This window comes from Macaca nemestrina, chromosome 7 (genome assembly GCF_043159975.1).
Source record: "Macaca nemestrina isolate mMacNem1 chromosome 7, mMacNem.hap1, whole genome shotgun sequence".
NCBI lineage: Eukaryota > Metazoa > Chordata > Mammalia > Primates > Cercopithecidae > Macaca > Macaca nemestrina.
Genome location: NC_092131.1, coordinates 147577484 through 147602898, shown reverse-complemented (window position 1 = coordinate 147602898; position 25415 = coordinate 147577484). Strand labels below are relative to the sequence as shown.

The following is a 25415-nucleotide window of genomic DNA, read 5'->3' as shown; positions in this document are numbered from 1 at the left end:
ATTCAGTATTAAAAACTCAGTGGATTTCTGGTGTTGGTATCTTCCAAAAAAATGATAATAATTCCCTAAATCCTAACTTCAAATGTAAAATCCTGTGCTGTGGGGTTTCTATAAGGGAAATCTCATTTTATGCTAATTTCATATGAAAAAAATTACAAGATTTCTTTGAAACAGGCCAAGAGGCAGGCTTGGTATTTTATTTGAAACTCAGATATGTTTCATGTGTCAAAGTTCCCACCTCATAAGCTTCTAAGATATTACTGTTCAAAAGTGTTTCTTTCAAGTTGCTTTGTGATTTATTATATTTTGGTGATTATATGTATTTAAGATCTGATATTTCTAAGAGATTATTGAAAATGTCAGTGTGAGTCAAAAGAGCCAAATGCAGGCTTAAACTTCAGAAACTAGTAAGTTATACTACAGAAATAATAAAAGTAAGTAAGAGGACACTGTCTTCATTCATGAAAGATCCTTGGAAAAGGGAAAATACAGATAATTTTTTAACTATGATGAAAATACCCTGGACTCACCATTTTTTCCTCTTGGATACATTAATTTTTCTCCCTATATCAAGGATAAAGCTAAAGGTGCTAGGTAGGTAGTCTGCGTATAGCACTTTATGCTTTCTGATACTGTCCAGTTAAAAATTACAATTATCCCTTTTCATATACCCCAGGTTATACTGTGGGATATTTCTTTTTTTTTTTTTAATTTATTTATTATTATTATACTTTAAGTTGTAGGGTACATGTGCATAACGTGCAGGTTTGTTACATATGTATACTTGTGCCATGTTGCTGTGCTGCACCCATCAACTCGTCATTTACATCAGGTATAACTCCCAATGCAATCCCTCCCCCCTCCCCCCTCCCCATGATAGGCTCCGGTGTGTGATGTTCCCCTTCCTGAGTCCGAGTGATCTCATTGTTCAGTTCCCACCTATGAGTGAGAACATGAGGTGTTTGGTTTTCTGTTCTTGTGATAGTTTGCTAAGAATGATGGATTCCACCTGCATCCAAGTCCCTACAAAGGACACAAACTCATCCTTTTTTATGGCTGCATAGTATTCCATGGTGTATATGTGCCACATTTTCTTAATCCAATCTGTCACTGATGGACATTTGGGTTGATTCCAAGTCTTTGCTATTGTGAATAGTGCTGCAATAAACATACGAGTGCATGTGTCTTTATAGCAGCATAATTTATAATCCTTTGGGTATATACCCAGTAATGGGATGGCTGGGTCATATGGTACATCTAGTTCTAGATCCTTGAGGAATCGCCATACTGTTTTCCATAGTGGTTGAACTAGTTTACAATCCCACCAACAGTGTAAAAGTGTTCCTATTTCTCCACATCCTCTCCAGCACCTGTTGTTTCCTGACTTTTTAATGATCGCCATTCTAACTGGTGTGAGATGGTATCTCATTGTGGTTTTGATTTGCATTTCTCTGATGGCCAGTGATGATGAGCATTTTTTCATGTGTCTGTTGGCTGTATGCATGTCTTCTTTTGAGAAATGTCTGTTCATATCCTTTGCCCACTTTTTGATGGGGTTGTTTGTTTTTTTCTTGTAAATTTGTTTGAGTTCTTTGTAGGTTCTGGATATTAGCCCTTTGTCAGATGAGTAGATTGCAAAAATTTTCTCCCATTCTGTAGGTTGCCTGTTCACTCTGATGGTAGTGTCTTTTGCTGTGCAGAAGCTCTTTAGTTTAATGAGATCCCATTTGTCAATTTTGGCTTTTGCTGCCGTTGCTTTTGGTGTTTTAGACATGAAATCTTTGCCCATGCCTATGTCCTGAATGGTGCTACCTAGGTTTTCCTCTAGGATTTTTATGGTATTAGGTCTAACATTTAAGTCTCTAATCCATCTTGAATTAATTTTCGTATAAGGAGTAAGGAAAGGATCCAGTTTCAGCTTTCTACTTATGGCTAGCCAATTTTCCCAGCACCATTTATTAAATAGGGAATCCTTTCCCCATTTCTTGTTTCTCTCAGGTTTGTCAAAGATCAGATGGCTGTAGATGTGTGGTATTATTTCTGAGGACTCTGTTCTGTTCCATTGGTCTATATCCCTGTTTTGGTACCAGTACCATGCTGTTTTGGTTACTGTAGCCTTGTAGTATAGTTTGAAGTCAGGTAGCGTGATGCCTCCAGCTTTGTTCTTTTGACTTAGGATTGTCTTGGAGATGCGGGCTCTTTTTTGGTTCCATATGAACTTTAAAGCAGTTTTTTCCAATTCTGTGAAGAAACTCATTGATAGCTTGATGGGGATGGCATTGAATCTATAAATTACCTTGGGCAGTATGGCCATTTTCACGATATTGATTCTTCCTATCCATGAGCATGGTATGTTCTTCCATTTGTTTGTGTCCTCTTTTATTTCACTGAGCAGTGGTTTGTAGTTCTCCTTGAAGAGGTCCTTTACATCCCTTGTAAGTTGGATTCCTAGGTATTGTATTCTATCTGAAGCAATTGTGAATGGGAGTTCACTCATGATTTGGCTCTCTGTTTGTCTGTTACTGATGTATAAGAATGCTTGTGATTTTTGCACATTAATTTTGTATCCTGAGACTTTGCTGAAGTTGCTTATCAGCTTAAGGAGATTTTGGGCTGAGACAATGGGGTTTTCTAAATATACAATCATGTCATCTGCAAAGAGGGACAATTTGACTTCTTCTTTTCCTAACTGAATACCCTTGATTTCTTTCTCTTGCCTGATTGCCCTAGCCAGAACTTCCAACACTATGTTGAATAGGAGTGGTGAGAGAGGGCATCCCTGTCTTGTGCCAGTTTTCAAAGGGAATTTTTCCAGTTTTTGCCCATTCAGTATGATATCGGCTGTGGGTTTGTCATAAATAGCTCTTATTATTTTGAGGTACGTTCCATCAATACCGAATTTATTGAGAGTTTTTAGCATGAAGGGCTATTGAATTTTGTCAAAAGCCTTTTCTGCATCAATTGAGATAATCATGTGGTTCTTGTCTTTGGTTCTGTTTATATGCTGGATTATGTTTATTGATTTGCGAATGTTGAACCAGCCTTGCATCCCAGGGATGAAGCCCACTTGATCATGGTGGATAAGCTTTTTGATGTGTTGCTGAATCCGGTTTGCCAGTATTTTATTGAGGATTTTTGCATCGATGTTCATCAGGGATATTGGTCTAAAATTCTCTTTTTTTGTTGTGTCTCTGCCAGGCTTTGGTATCAGGATGATATTGGCCTCATAAAATGAGTTAGGGAGGATTCCCTCTTTTTCTATTGATTGGAATAGTTTCAGAAGGAATGGTACCAGCTCCTCCTTGTACCTCTGGTAGAATTCAGCTGTGAATCCATCTGGTCCTGGACTTTTTTTGGTTGGTAGGCTATTAATTGTTGCCTCAATTTCAGAGCCTGCTATTGGTCTATTCAGGGATTCAACTTCTTCCTGGTTTAGTCTTGGAAGAGTGTAAGTGTCCAGGAAATTATCCATTTCTTCTAGATTTTCCAGTTTATTTGCGTAGAGGTGTTTATAGTATTCTCTGATGGTAGTTTGTATTTCTGTGGGGTTGGTGGTGATATCCCCTTTATCATTTTTAATTGCGTCGATTTGATTCTTCTCTCTTTTCTTCTTTATTAGTCTGGCTAGTGGTCTGTCAATTTTGTTGATCTTTTCAAAAAACCAACTCCTGGATTCATTGATTTTTTGGAGGGTTTTTTGTGTCTCTATCTCCTTCAGTTCTGCTCTGATCTTAGTTATTTCTTGCCTTCTGCTAGCTTTCGAATGTGTTTGCTCTTGCTTCTCTAGTTCTTTTAATTGCGATGTTAGAGTGTCAATTTTAGATCTTTCCTGCTTTCTCTTGTGGGCATTTAGTGCTATAAATTTCCCTCTACACACTGCTTTAAATGTGTCCCAGAGATTCTGGTATGTTGTATCTTTGTTCTCATTGGTTTCAAAGAACATCTTTATTTCTGCCTTCATTTCGTTCTGTACCCAGTAGTCATTCAGGAGCAGGTTGTTCAGTTTCCATGTAGTTGAGCGGTTTTGATTGAGTTTCTTAGTCCTGAGTTCTAGTTTGATTGCACTGTGGTCTGAGAGACAGTTTGTTATAATTTCTGTTCTTGTACATTTGCTGAGGAGTGCTTTACTTCCAATTATGTGGTCAATTTTGGAGTAAGTACGATGTGGTGCTGAGAAGAATGTATATTCTGTTGATTTGGGGTGGAGAGTTGTATAGATGTCTATTAGGTCTGCTTGCTGCAGAGATGAGTTCAATTCCTGGATATCCTTGTTAACTTTCTGTCTCATTGATCTGTCTAATGTTGACAGTGGAGTGTTGAAGTCTCCCATTATTATTGTATGGGAGTCTAAGTCTCTTTCTAAGTCTCTAAGGACTTGCTTGATGAATCTGGGTGCTCCTGTATTGGGTGCATATATATTTAGGATAGTTAGCTCTTCCTGTTGAATTGATCCCTTTACCATTATGTAATGGCCTTCTTTGTCTCTTTTGATCTTTGATGGTTTAAAGTCTGTTTTATCAGAGACTAGTATTGCAACCCCTGCTTTTTTTTGTTCTCCATTTGCTTGGTAAATCTTCCTCCATCCCTTTATTTTGAGCCTATGTATGTCTCTGCGTGTGAGATGGGTCTCCTGAATACAGCAGACTGATGGGTCTTGACTCTTTATCCAGTTTGCCAGTCTGTGTCTTTTAATTGGAACATTTAGTCCATTTACATTTAAAGTTAATATTGTTATGTGTGAACTTGATCCTGCCATTATGGTATTAACTGGTTATTTTGCTCGTTAGTTGATGCAGTTTCTTCCTAGCCTCAATGGTCTTTACATTTTGGCATGTTTTTGCAATGGCTGGTACCGGTTGTTCCTTTCCATGTTGAGTGCTTCCTTCAGGGTCTCTTGTAAGGCAGGCCTAGTGGTGACAAAATCTCTCAGCATTTGCTTATCTGTAAAGGATTTTATTTCTCCTTCACTTATGAAACTTAGTTTGGCTGGATATGAAATTCTGGGTTTAAAATTCTTTTCTTTAAGAATGTTGAATATTGGCCCCCACTCTCTTCTGGCTTGGAGAGTTTCTGCCGAGAGATCTGCTGTTAGTCTGATGGGCTTCCCTTTGTGGGTAACCCGACCTTTCTCTCTGGCTGCCCTTAAGATTTTTTCCTTCATTTCAACTTTGGTGAATCTGGCAATTATGTGTCTTGGAGTTGCTCTTCTCGAGGAGTATCTTTGTGGCGTTCTCTGTATTTCCTGGATTTGAATGTTGGCCTGCCCTACTAGGTTGGGGAAGTTCTCCTGGATGATATCCTGAAGAGTGTTTTCCAACTTGGTTCCATTTTCCCCCTCACTTTCAGGCACCCCAATCAGATGTAGATTTGGTCTTTTTACATAATCCCATACTTCTTGCAGGCTTTGTTCATTTCTTTTTCTTCTTTGTTCTTTTGGTTTCTCTTCTCGCTTCATTTCATTCATTTGATCATCAATCGCTTTCTTCCAGTTGATCGAGTCGGTTACTGAAGCTTGTGCATTTGTCACGTATTTCTCGTGTCATGGTTTTCATCTCTTTCATTTCGTTTAGGACCTTCTCTGCATTAATTACTCTAGCCATCAATTCTTCCACTTTTTTTTCAAGATTTTTAGTTTCTTTGCGCTGGGTACGTAATTCCTCCTTTAGCTCTGAGAAATTTGATGGACTGAAGCCTTCTTCTCTCATCTCGTCAAAGTCATTCTCCGTCCAGCTTTGATCCGTTGCTGGCGATGAGCTGCGCTCCTTTGCCGGGGGAGATGCGCTCTTATTTTTTGAATTTCCAGCTTTTCTGCCCTGCTTTTCCCCCATCTTTGTGGTTTTATCTGCCTCTGGTCTTTGATGATGGTGATGTACTGATGGGGTTTTGGTGTAGGTGTCCTTCCTGTTTGATAGTTTTCCTTCTAACAGTCAGGACCCTCAGCTGTAGGTCTGTTGGAGATTGCTTGAGGTCCACTCCAGACCCTGTTGGCCTGGGTATCAGCAGCAGAGGCTGCAGAAGATAGAATATTTCTGAACAGCGAGTGTACCTGTCTGATTCTTGCTTTGGAAGCTTCCTCTCAGGGGTGTACTCCTCCCTGTGAGGTGTGGGGTGTCAGACTGCCCCTAGTGGGGGATGTCTCCCAGTTAGGCTACTCAGGGGTCAGGGACCCACTTGAGCAGGGAGTCTGTCCCTTCTCAGATCTCAACCTCCGTGTTGGGAGATCCACTGCTCTCTTCAAAGCTGTCAGACAGAGTCGTTTGCGTCTGCAGAGGTGTCTGCTGAGTTTGTTTAGTTTACTGTGCCCTGTCCCCAGAGGTGGAGTCTACAGAGACAGGCAGGTTTCCTTGAGCTGCTGTGAGCTCCACCCAGTTCGAGCTTCCCAGCAGCTTTGTTTACCTACTTAAGCCTCAGCAATGGCGGGCGCCCCTCCCCCAGCCTCGCTGCTGCCTTGCCGGTAGATCACAGACTGCTGCGCTAGCAATGAGGGAGGCTCCGTGGGTGTGGGACCCTCCCGGCCAGGTGTGGGATATGATCTCCTGGTGTGCCTGTTTGCTTAAAGCGCAGTATGGGTTGGGAGTTACCCGATTTTCCAGGTGTTGTGTGTCTCAGTTCCCCTGGCTAGGAAAAGGGACTCGCTTCCCCCTTGTGCTTCCCAGGTGAGGCAATGCCTCGCCCTGCTTCAGCTCTCGCTGGTCGGGCTGCAGCAGCTGACCAGCACCGATCGTCCGGCACTCCCCAGTGAGATGAACCCAGTACCTCAGTTGAAAATGCAGAAATCACCGGTCTTCTGTGTCGCTCGCGCTGGGAGTTGGAGACTGGAGCTGCTCCTATTCGGCCATCTTGCTCCGCCCTCCAATGGATATTTCTTTTTTGATATTTTTATAACAAAGTCGAGCTCATGAGAGATTGTCAAGAGATGCAGAAATATTCAAAACATTTTTACCTGAATGCATGCTCATGCTCCCTTAAGGTTTTCCACAGTGTTTTTGGGAATGGAAACTAAAGGGAAAGAAGAAGAGGTCCTCAATGCTTCCTATATTATTGCATCCAAATGCTGGTCTCTCGTGTGTGTTTCTGGGGACCTTCCTATCTGTACATTTCCTTGAGGAGTGAAATCTATTTCAGATCGATTCCTGTCAGTGTCTCCTGTGACTGCCTACTGCAGATATGCCATAGATTCATGCTGCTTGAAAATCCATTTCTTGTGGCTAGCCCTCTGGAATGGGATTCCAGCAAGTAAGCTAAAGCCCAGCTTCCTCTCGTGAGGTCCACTTGAGCCAGAGAAAACTCATACCTTCTTCCCAAATTGTTGGTGGTAATGGAGACTTCTCCACTACTACCCAATTTCTCCACCCTGCCATTTCTCTAAAATTCTCTTTTCTACCTGTACATAAGTATTTATACTTCCACATTAGGGGAGGGACAATGCTATGGCTTGATGTAACACGACCATGTTCAATAATAAATGGAGGCAAGCTAAAGTCTTCTCAGTTAGTGAATCCAGGATTTCTGAGGAATATTCATTCCGTCTCTTTTGTTTTTATTCTATCACAATCCCATCTCAATATTCATGACCATAGACTGAATAATAAAGTTAGTCAACACTACACCCTTTAGAAAATTGTGATGGGCAAGAGAGATAGATGAGAATTAGCTACATTTTAGAATGATTTATAGAACCATAAAAATGAAAATATAGTGGAAGATACAATACTTATTTCTGTAACAGATCCTAAAGTTATAGTTCATACTTATAACTTACAAATTCTTCTGTCCAGTCCATGTTCTCTTTGGCGCCAAAGGAAACTCAACTTCCAAGATTCCTTAAGTGACAGAGAAATATAGAAAAGTTTAATTATTGGGGTCTTGTTTATATAGAGTGCTATCTGATTGTTTGAACATTTGACACTGGGCATGCTGAAATAGAGGCATTTGGGTTCCACCCTTTGAATTCCATTGGTACTCTTCCTGCAGATGATCATTTCCAATTAATAGTAGGATTTATTATCCTATATCTGTTATTCTACCTGTTTTTTTGGTGGCATGAAGTCCAAAATGACCAAATGGAGTTTCAGTTTCCAGTGCATATTAGCCCATTCTCACGCTGCTAATAAAGACATACCCAAGAGCAGGTAATTTATAAAGGAAAGAGGTTTAATGGACTCACAGTTCAGCATGGCTGGGGAGACCTCACAATCATGGCAGAAGGCAAAGGAGGGGCAAAGGCATGTGTTACATGGTGGCAGGCAAGAGAGTGTGTGCAGGTGAACTGCCCTTTATAAAACCATCAGATCTCATGAGACTTATTCACTAGCACAATAACAAAACAGGAAAAACCCATCCCCATGATTCAATTACCTCTCACCGGGTCCCTCCCATGACATGTGGGAATTATGGGAGCTACAATTCAAGAAGAGATTTGGGTGGGGACACAGCCCAACCATATCACAGTGTAAATACTGTTGCAGTTGTCCAAATAATTGGCTAGCACTTAGCACAATACCAAATACCCATGAATAGTTATTGTATTTCATTTTTGTTATTTTAACTTAGATTTTGTTATATAATTTAGAAATATCATAGTGGTGTTATAGTATCAATCAAATGTAAAGCAGTAATAGCTGACACTGCTTATTGCAAACACCTGCCACTCTGCCTGAGGAGCCACAGGCACAGGCTCAGTCCCATGAAGGACCAACTGGAGGGCCAAAGGGTTAATGCCTCAGGGAGCAGCCCCCTACCGATGAAATACAGGAAGTTGGTGGGTAAGAAAGGAAGAAGAGAAAATCTCCATCTTCCTCATTTGTGACAACTCTGATGTGTATTCTAAATACACAGCACTCTAGAGTGTCCCTGTGAGATGAGATCTTTTCCCTCCGAAGACTGGCTTGACACGCACTTATTTTTTACTTACTATTTTTTTTTTTTAGCTTACTTTTTTCTTTTCTCACCTCCTGGCTCCTTTCCCAGTGTTTCCTGGGATCCCTCCCCAGGCAGACCACTTACCTTTTGATGCTTGTCTCAGGTTTGCTTCTGGGAGAACCCAAGCCTAAGGTCACATGGCTAAAAAGCAGGGCACCAGATCCTGGCTCAACACGTATCTAGACTCTGTGCCCAGAGCACTGTGACCACCCCTCCTTGATGACAAGTGAAAAGGCTCACTACCTTGAATGAATGTTTCCCCATTACTTGGGCTTTCTCTCTCATGTTTTCTTAATTTAGAAATACAGAACTAATTAATGAAATACAACTTTTTAAATGAGTAAGTATTATCTGGGGGGAAAAAAAAGCTTGTATTTTTTTCCAAATAATAAGCATAATCATTTACCTTATGATCATAAACCCAAAGTGGTTTTTTTGTCTGTTTAATTTTTTTTTTTTTTTTTGAGATGGAGTCTTGCTCTGTCACCCAGGCTAGAGTACAGTGGCATGATCTCGGCTCACTGCAGCCTCTGCCACCTGGTTCCAGCGATTCTTCTGCCTCAGCCTCCTGGGTAGCTGGGATTACAGGAACAGGCCACCATGCCCAGCATTTTTGTACGTTTTTTAGTAGAGACAGTTTCACCATGTTGGCCAGGCTGGTCTCGATCTCCTGACCCCAGGTGATCGGCCCACCTCAGCCTCCCAAAGTGCTGAGATTACAGGTGAGAGCTACTGTGCCCGGCCTGTCTCTTTAATTTTTAATCCATACTCTGTGGGGTAAATTACTATTTCAAACTATTTCAAATGCGTTGAATTATTATTTAAGTGCTATTTAATCAAAATGTGTGTTGTATAAAATGTCTTGTGATCCTTTAGAAATCTAAGCGCACTTTTCAAAGCATTTGTGTTTTACTTTTCTCATTCTCATATAATTTCCCCTTAACTCCATTTTCTTCTTTCCCTTTCTCATCTCCTTCTCTTTTTTGTTTTTTTCCCTTGCTGTGTTAGAAAAGTAACTATAGCATTTGATATAAGGAAAACGTCAATAGCTTATCATTGATTTTTTCACTATTTTCAAGTTTTAAGACATACTTCCCTTTAAAAATATGTTTAATTGAATTCAACTTTTTAATAAATGGGTTTATAAGTGTGGCAAACCTCTTGTATCTTGCTCATTTACTCTTTTTTCCTTCTTCACCTCTTTCTTGCTCTTTTCTGTCCTATGTTTGAACTCTTACCTCCTTCATTATTCTCTTGTGAAAGAGATTTGGATGTCATCCTTCTGAAGCAGTTCGACAAAAAGAAAAAAAAATACTCTACAAGGAATTGAATCCCGTTAGAAGTGTATGAGCCACATAATTCAAATGTGATTTTTCATATGGGAAAAACAGTCTTCTCTTCTCTCTCTGTTCCAAACATGGAAAATAAACAAATCTGAAATGGATGTAGAATTATTCTTAAGTTTTTAAGTGGAACTGAGAATTTAATATATGAGTAACATGTTTATTATTCTAGAAACGTACTGCAATACTAAAACACCATCTTATTCTGCATCCATTTCACAAACATTTACTCAGTGTCACCTCTGAGCTAAGTTTCATACAATGAGAAATATGGTCAAAGGTGAATATGACGTTATGTATGCAAGTTGCTCTAATACAGCGCTTCTTAAGTAGGGGTGGTTTTCTCCCTCAGGAGACATATGGTAATGTCTGTACCTCTTTGGATGTCACATCCTGGGGTGGTGGTCCTGTTACTGGCATCTAGTGTAGAGGCCAGGAATGTTGCTAAACATCTACAGTGCATAGGACAGCCTTCCTGTAATACAAATTCATCTGGCTCTAAATAGCAATAGTGCTCAGTCTGGGACACCCTACTCTAATACAGGCTGAAAAGTAAGAAGTGAAATTTTGGCCTGAAGAGACAGAAAAGGCAGAGAGGTGGTTAAGTATATTGGGTCATGAGAAGGTAGAAGAAGAAATGTATTCTGGATAAAGAAACTGTCCAGGAAAGTATGTACTTGCAATCCTATATTAAAATCCCAATGTGGCAAGCATGTCCACAGTATATTGTCACTGGTGAAAAAACATAATTTTTTTAAAAACAAAATTCACCACATCACCCCCTATTTTAATCAATAGATATTATTAAAAGTATCTTAAATTTCTTTGCACCATTAAAATATATAAAAATACGGTGGCAGGTTTAATGTAACATTAGCAGAAATTTTAATATATGTTGGAATTATCACGTTATTTCTCCAAAATTTGACTCGGTGATTTAAAATGGATAGCTAGCTTGAAATATTACATTTTTATTGCTGTTTTTTTTCTTAAGAATGCATTACTTACAGTTTTAGAAGCTGGTAGAAAATTTATTTCTTGCATCTTGATTACAATGTTAATAAAAAAAATTTTTTTTGTAATGGCTATTTCATTATACCAAGGGCTCTTTGAATATTTCATGCAGGAGCAGACAGTGAAAAATGAATAAAACTTGAACATATTAAGTACAGTTTTTTCGATGAATAACACGATTTGAAATAAGGCACAGAATGATTAACTGCTGAGCCGTCCTCTGTTTCCTTCTCTGAGTTTTTATTGCAGCTTGAGTGACCTGAATCACAAAAGCTTCACACAGAAAAGGGATATTTTATATAGAAATTACAACTGTCCTACCAAAATATTAATAGTTAATGCCTATGTGAATTAAAATACAAGAGCTGAAGTGTTTTTATTCTGTGATCTGTCCTCTTTTTTCGTTTTAATGAGTGAAGTCTTTCAGTCCCTGCTTATTTTAAGTTTCTTAAAATTTAGATTAGATCGGCTGGGCGCGGTGGCTCAAGCCTGTAATCCCAGCACTTTGGGAGGCCGAGACGGGCGGATCACGAGGTCAGGAGATCGAGACCATCCTGGCTAACACTGTGAAACCCCATCTCTACTAAGAAATACAAAAAACTAGCCGGGTGAGGTGGCGGGTGCCTGTAGTCCCAGCTACTCCGGAGGCTGAGGCGGGAGAACGGCGTAAACCCGGGAGGCGGAGCTTGCAGTGAGCTGAGATCCGGCCACTGCACTCCAGCCTGGGCGACAGAGCCAGACTCCGCCTCAAAAAAAAAAAAAAAAATTTAGATTAGATCATTTTGATCATTTTAATAACCTGTATCCTGTTGAAGTAGAGTACAATGTATTTTAATTTGAGATGGAAAGCAGATACCTACTGATTCCCATTCTGGAATCTATTAATATACTTCAGTATGCTTAGTGTATTGCATTAATGTTATGGGGAGATTGCTCACTCTTCTTTTTATTGGTCATTTTTATAATTTAAGTGGAAGAAATATGTCAGTTATTTATTATTATTATTTTTTGAAATGGAGTCTTTGTCACCCAACCTGGAGTGCAATGTCATAATCTCGGCTCACTGCAACCTCCGCCTCCTGAGTTCAAGTGATTCTCCTGCCTCAGCTTCCTGAATAGCTGGGATTACAGGTGCCCACCGCCACACCCAGCTAATTTTTGTAATTGTAGTAGAGACGGGGTTTTACCATGTTCGTCAGGCTGGTCTCGAACTCCTGACCTCAGGTGATTTGCCCACCTTGTATCCAGAATATAGGATGAAAAGTTTAAATGCCAGATTATATTATCCAAGCACACTTTTATTGTCAGGAGTAAAATTTGGAAGCGTCTCAAACATGTTATTTGGGATCATATCACCTAATGAAAGCATTGATTATCTCTAATTATATTCCTCAAACTATAGAATATATGCCCAGAAGTAGAAAATAAACCCTTTTCTGAAATGGTTCACTGCGGAAAAAATGAACCATTTTCTTATTAGAAATATAGAAGAACTTAGTATTTCATTGGCAGAAATACTGTTCTCAATTTTTTTTTAAAATGAACTTTTTGGCCAAGAGCCACAGCTGAAATTTCAACTGGATAGCCACCTATGGGAAAAAAATGCTGTGAAATGTCTTCAGTTCCTATGCTTGGTCATTTTCAACTTAATACTGATTTTAACACATAGAAGTTATTTCTCATATTGGCTGATAAGCTTGTCAGAGATAATCAGAGATCTGGAATCCTGTGCAGCAGGTCTGTGTCACTCTCTGCCCCTTAGGCACCATTGGACTATCTAGAATTGCCTTCTAAGACAAGAGGTTAGCATTTCTCTAGAGTCCTAAGTGTAAAACTGAGGAGAATCTGTGAAATATGACTCTTCAAACATTGCAGTCTTTCTGATGACATTAACTTCACCAAAGTGGATGAGGGTCTTCAGTGCACTCAAAGAGCTATACACAAATACCTTTAATAGGAGGGGTACTGTGATAGGATTCTAAGGATGTTGACTCCCAAAGTAGAAATGGCAAGTATTAAATCAGGTTACAGTGATGCTAAGCAAACATCTTGTGCACTAACCAAGTTGTCTACCTCTGTGCTATTCATCCCCCAAATCCTGCAAGACCAGTAGCATTCTCCACACTTCTCAGATTAAGACACGATGAGTAAAGATTTTACTAATAGATTTTAAAACTTGCTAAGGTAGTTGGTCAAGTAGATAAATGACAGAGACAACGTCCCTCCCACTGTCTCACGCTCATTTTCATCAGAAAGAAATCAGTCTATCATTATTCCTTCCCACAGCCCATGCTTTCTTCTCCCTAGCTTTAAATAATTGGGTGTACTTACTTCTCCGCACTCTACATGTTAGCATCACTGAATCTCTCTTTTGTTCAGGCGATGATCTTTAAGCTGATACTTGGTCTTCATGTTGGCAATAAACCCCCTCCGCAAACTTCTAACTTCTTCCTCTGCTCCCCAGTTTCCCTTCATTCTGGCTTCAGTTACTGGGTAGACTCGGTAGACAGGACACCTTTTACGTAATAAAAGGAGGAATTGACGTTGTAGACATCCAATCTAAATGTAAGAAAATACATCCTGCTTCCAGGATACTCTTTCTAACCTAGCCTGGAGTCTACCATGCACATTTAGGACATTGCTGCATTGCTCTTTCCTCCCTGTCCCACTCTTCTCCACTCTTGTCCCCCACCAGCACAAGGATTCATCTTGTGACAGTTCCCTAGCACAGTTGAGTCATTTCATGATTGATAGTTGGCAATCCTCTTCTCTCACAATGTAAGCCCTAGTAGGACAGGCAGTTGGCTTATTCATCTTTAAAATCTAAGTGCTCAGTACAGTACTGGATGCAAAGCAGGTGCTTAGTGAGTTTTAGAACAAATGAACACTATTAAATTCAATGCAGAAAATCTCAAACTGTGTAATATGACATAGTTCTCATATTTGAATGTATGTGATTACAGACTTTTGTTGAAGCAACTATGTTTGTGGTCCTGTTCTAGACACTGTAGAACATCCAAAGTGTATATGAGTGTGTGTGCATCCTTAGAGAGAAAAAAGTTTATAGTTTTACAACTGACACTATTCATTAATTATCATATAAGATAAAAGTAAGTGCCATTGGATAAATACAAAGGGATATATAAAGTTAAAAAGAGAGAATAAGACTACTTTTCTTTTTTTTTTTTTTTTTTTTTTAAGCAAACTCTTGAAATCATGAAGTTTTATTCAGTCTGTTACGTGAAACTCAAAAAATGACCAGGAAAAAATGAAGTATGTCCCTGTGCACAGTTTAGGGCACTGAAATATCCATTTATCCTTTCATGTGACTTAGTTTTAGGAGTATTTGTCATGTGCCAGGCTTTGTGCTAGGTAAATTACTGTGAAAGTCTATGCCACATATCTCTTATTTGCCCCTTCTAATCTACTTTCCCCCCACTCCGTAGGAGGCTGAGCTGTGTGGGTCACAGTCTTGGGCCGGCTTACTCCCTGTTTCCCAAGTGGTTCAGACAGCAGGGAGCCTCTCCTAAGAGGGAAGAGAAAGTTCAGATATTCCTTCTCCAGTCTCCCTCTGGACAGGTTCCTCTCAGCCTGGCTCTGTCCTTTGACTCTAAGCCTCTCAATGTCTTTTCTAGAAAACTCTCTCTTTCCAGGTTCCAGTAACTCCTTCGTCCCCTCATGATTTATAGCTGAGGGCTGTTAGCAGCACCACTTTCCCTTGTCATTTCTCTAGAACCCAGCGAAACCCTCATAAAAAGTCTCTTCTCAAACCATCCTAAAATTCCTCAAATTCTAGTTTCCATCTGTTCGCCATTTATACTCTGATACAAGAAAAATCTTTAGAGTTTTGCCAGGTTTTTTTCCATGGCAACTCCTTCATTTGGGTCAAAGATGAACATGTTGAAATAAGCATTTCAAGCATCAGAATAATGCTCTTTGGAGTGAGAGAAAACATCAAATGTTGACACTCCTTTGTCCAGAATGAACAAACGAGCTCTCCACAGGAATATTTCCATTAGAATCTGGGCAGGACATCAAAATCCCAAATCCCACTTTCTCACAATACAGTTTATTTGGTCTAGCATTTTATCTTTTCTGGAAATCTGAAATCAGGTTAAGGTAACTGGGAATCTTTGTAAAGTCATTTGTAAAATTTAAGAGTTCTCACAGCATAGAATAAGCACATGTTTATTGCATGTCATGCCATGGGGAAATTATCACTTTTAATGTAATGACAGACTAAAACGTACATATTTTTAGCTCAGAAAAGGTGTACTTCTAGTGATTCTTTATTCATTTTTTGTCATGAATACTTGAAAAATTACATTTTTTATAGCGTACACATTTTCAATCAACAACTATGTGTGTAATGTGTTTCTTTATTTCTCAATTTGGTGAGAGCCAGATCTCATTCCAAGGTTATACTGAATATCAGTGATTAGAATTCCTGTTTCCTGACTTCAAGTGTTCTCTGTTACTTGCCTCTGAAAGAGTAAGATTGGTTTAAATAATTATGAAGGTAACATACATGTATTCTCAAAAGAAACAGAAACACTTGACATTTGTTTACATCTGAAGTTATATATAAAGTTTACATATAAAGTAAAAACCACTCACACTACAGTTTACTACCGTTTATAAGCACCTTCGTGTATTTTTGTCACTTGAGCCTCAGAACAATCCTCTAAAGCCAGACAGAGGGCTGGGCATGGTGGCTCACACCTGTAATCATAGTACTTTAGGAGGCCAAGGTGAATGGATCACTCAAGGTCAGCAGTTCAAGACCAGACTGGCCAACATGGTGAAACCCCGTCTCTACTAAAAATACAAGAATTAGCCGGGCATGATGGTACATGCCTGTAGTCCCAGCTACTCGGGAGGCTGAGGCAGGAGAATCTCTTGAACCCAGGAGGTGGAGGTTGCAGTGAGCAGAGATCGTGCCGTTGCACTCCAGCCTGGGGGACAAGAGTGAAAATCCATCTCAAAAACTAAATAAAAATTAATAAACAAAAAATAAAGTCAGACAGAGATATTCAGAATATTGGTGTAATATTCCAAAGGGCTCCTGGGTGCCCTTTTGTGACAGTCATCTCATCCAAGAGCAATGGATGTCACTGAAGTGATTTAAGCAAGAGTGCAACATGGGTAATAGACTGAAGGGAGACAAGACAGGAGCAGACAGACTTCCAGGCTCCAATAAAAATCCAGGTGAGACATGGCATGGGGCTTGGATGGTGGAATAGTGACAAAGAGATATGGACAGACTCAAGATATAGATCAGCAGTAAAATAGGCAAGTGTTAGTGAAATAAATCTTAAGTTAATAAAAGTTAGGATATAAAATTTCTTCTACAGGATTCCAAAGAAAAGCAACAATTACTTCTGTGTGATGAAAAGTGAGGTTGATTTTTTTTCTCTGCCTGCTTATAGTTTTCTAGACTTTCAAATTATCCCAAAATGTCTAGATATTTATTTTTTAATTATAATTTTATTTAAAAATATAAAAAATACTTTCTTATGCAAAGTAAATTAGTTTAATTGATTGCCAAGGTACAGTTTATTCAAAGTGGTAGATTTTGAAGTCTTTTAAGGCCTTGGATTTAAATCTGAGCTGGAATAAATAGCCCATTTAAATTTGCTCTTGGCTGGGCGCTGTGGCTCAAACCTGTAATCCCAGCACTTGGGGAGGCTGAGGTGGGCGGATCACGAGGTCAGGAGATCGAGTCCATCCGGCTAACATGGTGAAACCTCGTCTCTACTAAAAATACAAAAAAAAAAAAAAAAATAGCCAGGTGTGGTGGCACACATCTGTAGTCCCAGCTACTTGGGAGGCTGAGGCAGAAGAATCGCTTGAACCCGGGAGGCAGAGGTTGCAGTGAGCCGAGATCGTGCCACTGCACTCCAGCCTGGGTGACAGAGCGAGACTCTGTCTCAAAAAACAAAAACTATAAAAAACAAAACAAAAAGAAACTTTATCTTTAGGATTTAAAGAATCTCATAATTTCTCTGTGGGTAGCATAATTGCCTGGAGTGGGAGCCACCTGTTATTTGTACATACATATAAACATTACATATGTACATACAACTTATAAACCTTATTTTAATAAAAAAATTTACCAGAGTGGTTGTACAATGCACTGACTAAAATGAAGTGCTGAGTTAATGATAAAGCAAGTATTTTGAAAATTGTGTAACACCTTTTTATTATGGGTAGCTAGGACACTTTTTAATATTTTTGTTACTGCTGTTTGTTTTGTTTTAGGTCTGGTTAGAAAGCAAAACAGAGGTTAGAATAAGTTGTTTGGGAATCTTATGGAAATTCTGACATGTCAGAAAAATACTCTACAAATCACTGAGTCAAGAAAGCAAAACGCAATACAATTTCTCTGTCCCCACTGAGCCATCATGCCTGTTTTTGTTCACTGAGAACAGGTTTGGTGACCAATGGGGTTAGTGGCATTAATTGGAAACTTCAGACCACTGCCTCCCAACCTGCACGTGTCCTTCACAGCTGATTTCTGAGAGAAGATGGGACGTTTTCTCCTTCAGTTATCCTTTGGCTCTAGAAGTTAAGCCTTGTTATTATGTGTTTCATCTATGTTAGAAAAAGGAATATAAACTATGTTAAATGGCATAAAAATAGTAAACCTAAATCTTTAAAGGTTGGAAGCTAACCTTGTATAAACCTCTGGTGTAAAACTCTGCTTATTCATGGAAGAAAGGCAAGAGATGCGAAAACAGGTGAATGGAGAGCTATGCAGACATGGACCAAGCATGTGCTCTGCTTCTACCTGGCTATAAGACCTGGGAAAAGTCACTTATCCTCTCTTAGCCTCAATTTTGTCATCTGTAAAAATGGAAAGCATAATAATTCATACTGTGTGGAGCTGCTGGGAGAACTATACGTGGTAATACCTGTGAAACACTTTGCACATAGAAATCTCCATAATTGTTCACCATTCTTATGGCATCATCATCATCATTAGATGTCCTCTGTCTCAGAAGTGACTCTTTCGTCTACAAAACATTGAGAGACACCCCTCAGGATGCAGCTCCCTAGGCAAGTAAGCCAATAATCACATGTTCTGCTGTGAGCTATACCTCCACATTCTCAGAGAGACTGAGAGATCTATGACACCTGAATGATTCAGGCCTGCAATTTCCAGGAACCCCTTCTGCATACACTCTACAGTAGTCAAATAATCATGTATTCATTGAACCTGTGCTGTGCACAAAGCACCGTGCTAGGTATGTGACACCAGGGATATTCTTTGCTCCAAGAAGCTTATGATGAAGACAAAACAACTGTATGAAGAGAAAAAAGAATCATCCAAGGTAGTTTATGCTAGATGCCAGATGCATCTAAAGATCAAGAGTAGAGGCTTCCAGAAGGGGAGAGATGGCTGTGATGGGAGAGTTGGGATCCTTCAGGGAAGACATCAGGTTCAAAGTGGGTTTTCGAGAAGATGTGTGGCTCAAGTAAAGAAAGGAGAAAAGTAGGCATGTCAGAAAGACACAGAGATCACGTTGACAAGGAGATCGATCAATCAGAGTGGAGTAGAAAGGTGTTCTCAAAGTATAGTCCCAGAACAGCAGCCTCAGGATTGATTGCCTGCTCAGACTATCATAATAAAATAACAAAGACTGAGTGGCCTAAACACAAAAATTTATTTTCCAGTTCTGAAGGCTCTCCTCCTGGCTTGGAGACAGCCTTCTTCTTGCTGTGTCTTCACATGGTTGAGAGAGAGATCCTAAGTTCTCTGGTGTCTCATTTTATAAGGATACTAATCCCATGAGGCCATGGCCCCACCCTATTACCTCATTTAACCTTAGTTATTTCCTTAGAGGCCCCATCTCTAAATACGGTCACACTGGGAATTAGGACTTCAACATATGAATTTGGGGGAGATACCAACAATCTATCTATAGCACATGGAAACTTTTCAGACGTGCTAAATCTTGGGCTTTACCCTGAAACTGCTGGGACAGAAACTCGAGAAGTCAGGCTCAAATATTTCTTTTAATCAGCCTTTTTGGTGCTTCTGAGTTTGAGAACCACTAAAAAGTCAATAGGGGAAGTGAATGGAGGGGAGACGAAAGAAGTAGATTGTCATCAGAATTTGGAGAATTTTGAGCCTCAAGAATGTGGAGGCTGGTCTTAGTGGGAGACCTAGAAAGAGAGGAGGTCATACAGGTTAATATAAACCATTTATTTTGGCATCTGTTTGTGGAAGAAAGGGGAGGAAGGAAAGGAGGAGAGAAGGCAAGAAGGAAGGAATTAGGAGAAAGGGAAGGAAGGAGAAAGGGAGGGAATGAGGATGGAACGAGAAGGCGGCCTTTTGGAAAACAGTTTCATAGTTTAGGTATTCACATTCTAAGTGCAGTAATAGCAGGAATGGAGAAAAGGGATGAATATGATAAATATTATTAAAATCTAGAGGTCATTCCAGGGTCAAGCAAGCAAAGGAGAAAGGGGAATTAGGTAATTCATAGATCTGTGAAACCTACCACTGACGAAAATTTGGAAGCTTAGATGGGGAGCTGATTTGAGGCCCAGATTCAGTTTTATTTATTTGTGCTGATGTTAACAGGAGGACATCGAAGTGACTATGTCTACTAAGATATGAAATACGGTTAAGAGAGCAGTCAGTTCTGAAACTACATTCAGGAGGTGATTCTTGAATCCTGCGGAGCCTTTGCAAGTTCTGAGGAAGGGCACACAGTGAGAGGATAAACGAAGTCACAGAGAAAGCCACTGTTTCAAGGAAAGCAAAGGCCCAGAATGAGGGTGAAGATGAGGGCAGGGTAAATATCAATGACATTTCAATGTTTGTGCTGGTTAGTCCCTCAAAAGGCCTCTCAGTCTGAGCTCTGCAGAAGGCACATGTTTGCAAGTCACTGTGAGTCCTCTGGACAAATCACTGTGCCTGTGAACTGGGCCAACTAGCCAAAACTGTGAATTACGACGACCACCACTGCTGTTAGCCTGACCCCTTGTTAAACAGTATAATGGTTCTCAGTACCAGCTAAAAGAATTTTAAAATGTTGACCATTTCTATTACTTAAGTAATGTGCTACCATTTATAAGTAATATAAATGTTGGTCATTTACATTACTTAAGCAACGTGCTACAGAAACCCTGTGCCACAGAAACCCTAAGGGGTTTCTGTAATAGTAAACTGACGGTTCTCTAACGCAGCTCAGCATCACCTGTCTGGCTTGTTTGACCACAGATTGCTGGGTTGCATTCAGAGTTTCTTATTCAGTGGGTCTGGGTGGGGTCTGAGAATCTGCATTTATAATAAGCTCTCAGACACAACTGATGATGCTGGTTTAGGAACCACAATTTGAGAACCATTGTTAAGCCTCACGCCACACCATTCCTGTCATGAGAGCCACCTGTAGCTAATTCAGGGTAACTTGTTGGCTGCAGACTAACCGTAGGCAGTTACTTTAGCAATATAAACCACTAGATAAAAGAAACCCTCAAAGATCAAAATAGGAAAATATAGAGTCCATGAAAAATATGATTTTTCCAAATGAGAGCATGTGTTTTATAGCCTCAAAAGAATATTTTCACATAGACTGCGCTAAAATAACAACAAGGTAAATCTGAAACTAAAGCTTAAAAAGGCCTTTATGAAACAAAAACACGTTCACACCTGAGGTAAAGGGCTACGTAGTTCCCTCAATTTTTTCTCATATCTTAGCTTTCATTTAAATGACATTGCCATTTTACGTATAATAGGAGAACCTAGAAATTTGATTCCTGTTTATTTGTGCAAACCAAAGGGGTTATTTCCAAATATTTTCAGTTTTTCTTCACGTATAATAGAAATGATTTAAAAGCCAGGTTTTGTTGGAAACTGCCATAAATGTGGTTAATAGTGGCTGCCTCAGCAGCCATTTTCAGGCCTGACCTAAGTTGTCTGAAGCCCATTCTCACTGTATCACCTCTGGTCTGGGTAACACTCCCCCTCCCTGAGTGGTTGTGATGTGGTCCATTTGTTCTTCATCTCACTGAACCAAAACCCACACAGCCCACAGCTGCTGACCATGATAAAACCTAATGGCCAACACCAGGGTCCTGTAAATAAGCCCTGCTTCTTACCTGTTCTCTTAAATCAACCAAGCCACACCCCCCACGAGAAAGCCCCAGGACATAGCTTCAGGCCCTTGCTTGCTCTGCTCTCCGGCTTCCCACGGCCTTCAGAGTCCCCCTCAGACTCGCGCCGCTCGCCAGACCTCTGGGATGTGAAAGTAAGGGATTTCTTCTGTTCATGCGTTTTCGTTTCACCTCCTCCTTGTGCCTCACCTGACTGACACCCTAGAACCTACCTTTCCCCCTGGCCAGGGCTCTCCTGGAGATTGGCTGGCTTCTGGCCCCCTCCAAAGAGAGACCTCAAGACCAAATTAGGAACCTAAATACATAAATCACAACAGAACGCTTGGTTGTTTACTGACAATATATATTTATAATGTAAAATGTGTTTATGATTTAGAACACACTAGACCTATTCTAGCTTTAAATTGCATTGCTATCTTGTAGTATGCCGTTATGCCTCGTTTCATTTCATTTTCCACTTGAAGTCATTTTATTCCCTCAGTTTATAAATACCTCGAATTCTTTAGCCTGAAAGGCAAGGTAACCTGAGAGAGCATCCCCCTTTGTAACCATAACCCCCAATGCAGAACAAATTAAATGTGCAAAATTGTGAGCACCATGCCCTACAGTGTTAAAACGATGTTGAAAGGCGGTGAAAGTCCTTATGAAGAATTCAAAAGAGGAGAAGAGTAGACAGATGAAAAGGAAATGGAAAAAGTCAGGTTTTCCTTCCTTTAGGAGTAAGCCAATTTGGAAACTAGGGGATAAGTGTTACAGTCCATTTAGATGGCAGGTATTCTTAGTATTGACTAAGAAAACGTTATGATACAAATATTCATTGTACAAAGCACACCTGTAATATTTCATCTGGTCCTCTCAGTGACCCTATAAGAAACATGAAACATTTTCAGATGAGACTGGGCTTCAGGGTGAAATTAGGTGAATGGTAAGACATATAGAGAGTAAGTAGTGGAACTGGATTTAAATCCAAATTCTTCCAACTGTAAGCACAGGGCATTTTCCACTAATCAGCCCAGTAACCAAAGAAATCTAATTTTTCCGAACATTTAAAGTGATGCTATGGCCATTTGAGTAGAACCAATTTTGGCCTATACTTTTGATTCTTCACCATCAGCCTACCATTGGTTATCTGATATGGGCAGCTGAATTAAGAGGTAATGAAGTCTAACAGAACCTCTCATTATTTGTGTGGATGCGGTCGTAACCGAGATGGCGATATAGTTTGGATGTTTGGTCCCTCCAAATCTCATGTTGAAATGGGATCCCCAGTGTTGGAGGTAGGGCCTGCTGGCAGGTGTTTGGGTCCTGGGGCAGATCCTTCATGAATGGCTTGGTGCCCTCCTCATGGTAATGGCTGAGTTCTTGCTCTATTCATTCAGTAAGATCTGGTTGTTAAAGAGTGTGGTACTGCACCCGTGTCTCTCTTGCTTCCTCTCTCACCATGTTAAATGCCAGCTCCCCTTTGCTTTCTGCCATGATTGTAATCTTCCTTAGGCCTCAAAAGAAGCAGATGCTGGTGCCGTGCTTCTTGAGCATCTGCACAACCATGAGTCAAATAACCCTCTTGTCTTTATAAATAACCCAGCCTCAGGTATTCCTTTATAGCAATGCAAAATGGATTAATACAGACGGGGAGATACAGGTATTAATTTAACAGATGCTTATATATTGCCTCATATTCTCACTGGGACTGGGAAGTGTTAGAGGAATATAATTGAAAACCCAATCTCCTCCTAACCCAGAAAACTTCTCCACAAAGGTAGAAGAGAAAGAACACAGTTTTACTGAATAAGCATTAAACCAGAGTGAGATGTACGTCTCAGGAAATCAGCTAAGAAATTGCAAAGACAGAAAAACATCTCACCTTTTTATATAACGAGCAGATATAACCTTTTATATACAGATTCTCAAGGTAAACAATAACTTGTCCTCTAGGGGACTTTACAGCACCATTTGTCAAACAACTTTCATCCTAAATTCCCTTAGTAATTGGGGTAACCATCTGTGTTAGACAATTGGCATTATCCAAAGTAAAAAATAAACTTCTCATATCTTTATAAAAGGAGGTTGTCTTGCAACTTGGAGTAAGATATCAGCTGAAATTACCCTCCTAGCCTCCTACAGAACGTGATAAATAGAGGTATTATCTTCCCTGATAATTTTCAAAGTGATGATCCCTGGTCTTTGAGAATAGTATCCTTGGGTCTTAAAACTAACAAGAGACTAAGTTAGTTTTTAAAAATATTTATATACATTTCAAAATGACAAAGATGTACAAGCTTTCTAAAGTAAATACCCTAAGAAAAGCCTGTTTGTTTCCTTATTTTTAACATGGAGAACATATTAGTGATATAGTCCTTATAGGCTTCTTAACAAAATACTACAGGGTGGGTAACTTAAACAACAGATATTTATTCCCTCAGTTCTCAAGGCTGAAAGCCCAAGATGAAGGTGCCAGTGGGGTTGGTTTTTGGTGAGATTGCTCTTCCTATCTTGCAGACAGTTACTTTTTCACTCCGTTCTCATGGCCTTTTCCCCATGCACAGGGAAAGAGATCTCTGGTGTCTCTTCCTCCTCTTAAAAGGACACCAATCCTATCATATTGGAGCCCCATCCTTGTCACCTCATCTAACCTTGATTAACTCTTTAAAGTCCCTTTCTTCCAATAAAGTCACACTGGAGGGTGGGGCTTTCACAAACAAATTTAGGGGGGACACAATTCAGTCCATAACAAAGAATTGAGCTTCTTATTTTTAGTTGGCATTTGCCCTTACAGGAATAACAAGCCAGGCTAAGTCCTTGTCATCGTGGGATGCAAGTAATGCAAGTTGCCAGTAATAATCAAGGAAATAAACAGTGATGAGTGAAAGCCCTTGGCTCAAGGATGAGAAGAAACCAGCCAGCTCCTGGTTTTCTTCACACTGTTTTCCATAGTTGCTGTACTAGTTTACATTCCCACCAGCAGTGTAAAAGTGTTCCCTGATCACTGCAACCACACCAACATATACTGTTTTCTTTATTCTTTTTTATTATTATTATTATTATTATTATACTTTAAGTTCTAGGGTACGTGTGCGTAACGTGCAGGTTTGTTACATATGTATACTTGTGCCATGTTGGTGTGCTGCACCCATCAACCCATCAGCACCCATCAACTCGTCATTTACATCAGGTATAACTCCCAGCGCAATCCCTCCCCTCTTACCCCTCCGCATAATAGGCCCCGGTGTGTGATGTTCCCCTTCCCGAGTCCAAGTGATCTCATTGTTCAGTTCCCACCTATGAGTGAGAATATGCGGTGTTTGCTTTTCTGTTCTTGTGATAGTTTGCTGAAAATGATGGTTTCCAGCTGCATCCATGTCCCTACAAAGGACACAAACTCATCTTTTTTTATGGCTGCATAGTATTCCATGGTGTATATGTGCCACATTTTCTTAATCCAGTCTGTCACTGATGGACATTTGGGTTGATTGCAAGTCTTTGCTATTGTGAATAGTGCCGCAATGAACATACGTGTGCATGTGTCTTTATAGCAGCATGATTTATAATCCTTTGGGTATATACCCAGTAATGGGATGGCTGGGTCATATGGTACTTCTAGTTCTAGATCCTTGAGGAATCGCCATACTGTTTTCCATAAGGGTTGAACTAGTTTACAATCCCAACAACAGTGTAAAAGTGTTCCTATTTCTCCACATCCTCTCCAGCACCTGTTGTTTCCTGACTTTTTAATGATTGCCATTCTAACTGGTGTGAGATGGTATCTCATTGTGGTTTTGATGTGCATTTCTCTGATGGCCAGTGATGATGAGCATTTTTTCATGTGTCTGTTGGCTGTATGCATGTCTTCTTTTGAGAAATGTCTGTTCATATCCTTTGCCCACTTTTTGATGGGGTTGTTTGTTTCTTCTTGTAAATTTGTTTGAGTTCTTTGTAGATTCTGGATATTAGCCCTTTGTCAGATGAGTAGATTGCAAAAATTTTCTCCCATTCTGTAGGTTGCCTGTTCAC

At 39.9% G+C, this 25415-nt stretch overlaps 1 protein-coding gene across 1 annotated transcript in view; it reads left to right on the top strand.

Annotated features, from left to right (window-relative positions):
• Positions 1 to 25415, top strand: part of LOC105490028 (unc-13 homolog C) — a 699235-nt gene that overhangs the window by 626562 nt on the left and 47258 nt on the right. The window lies entirely within an intron of this gene.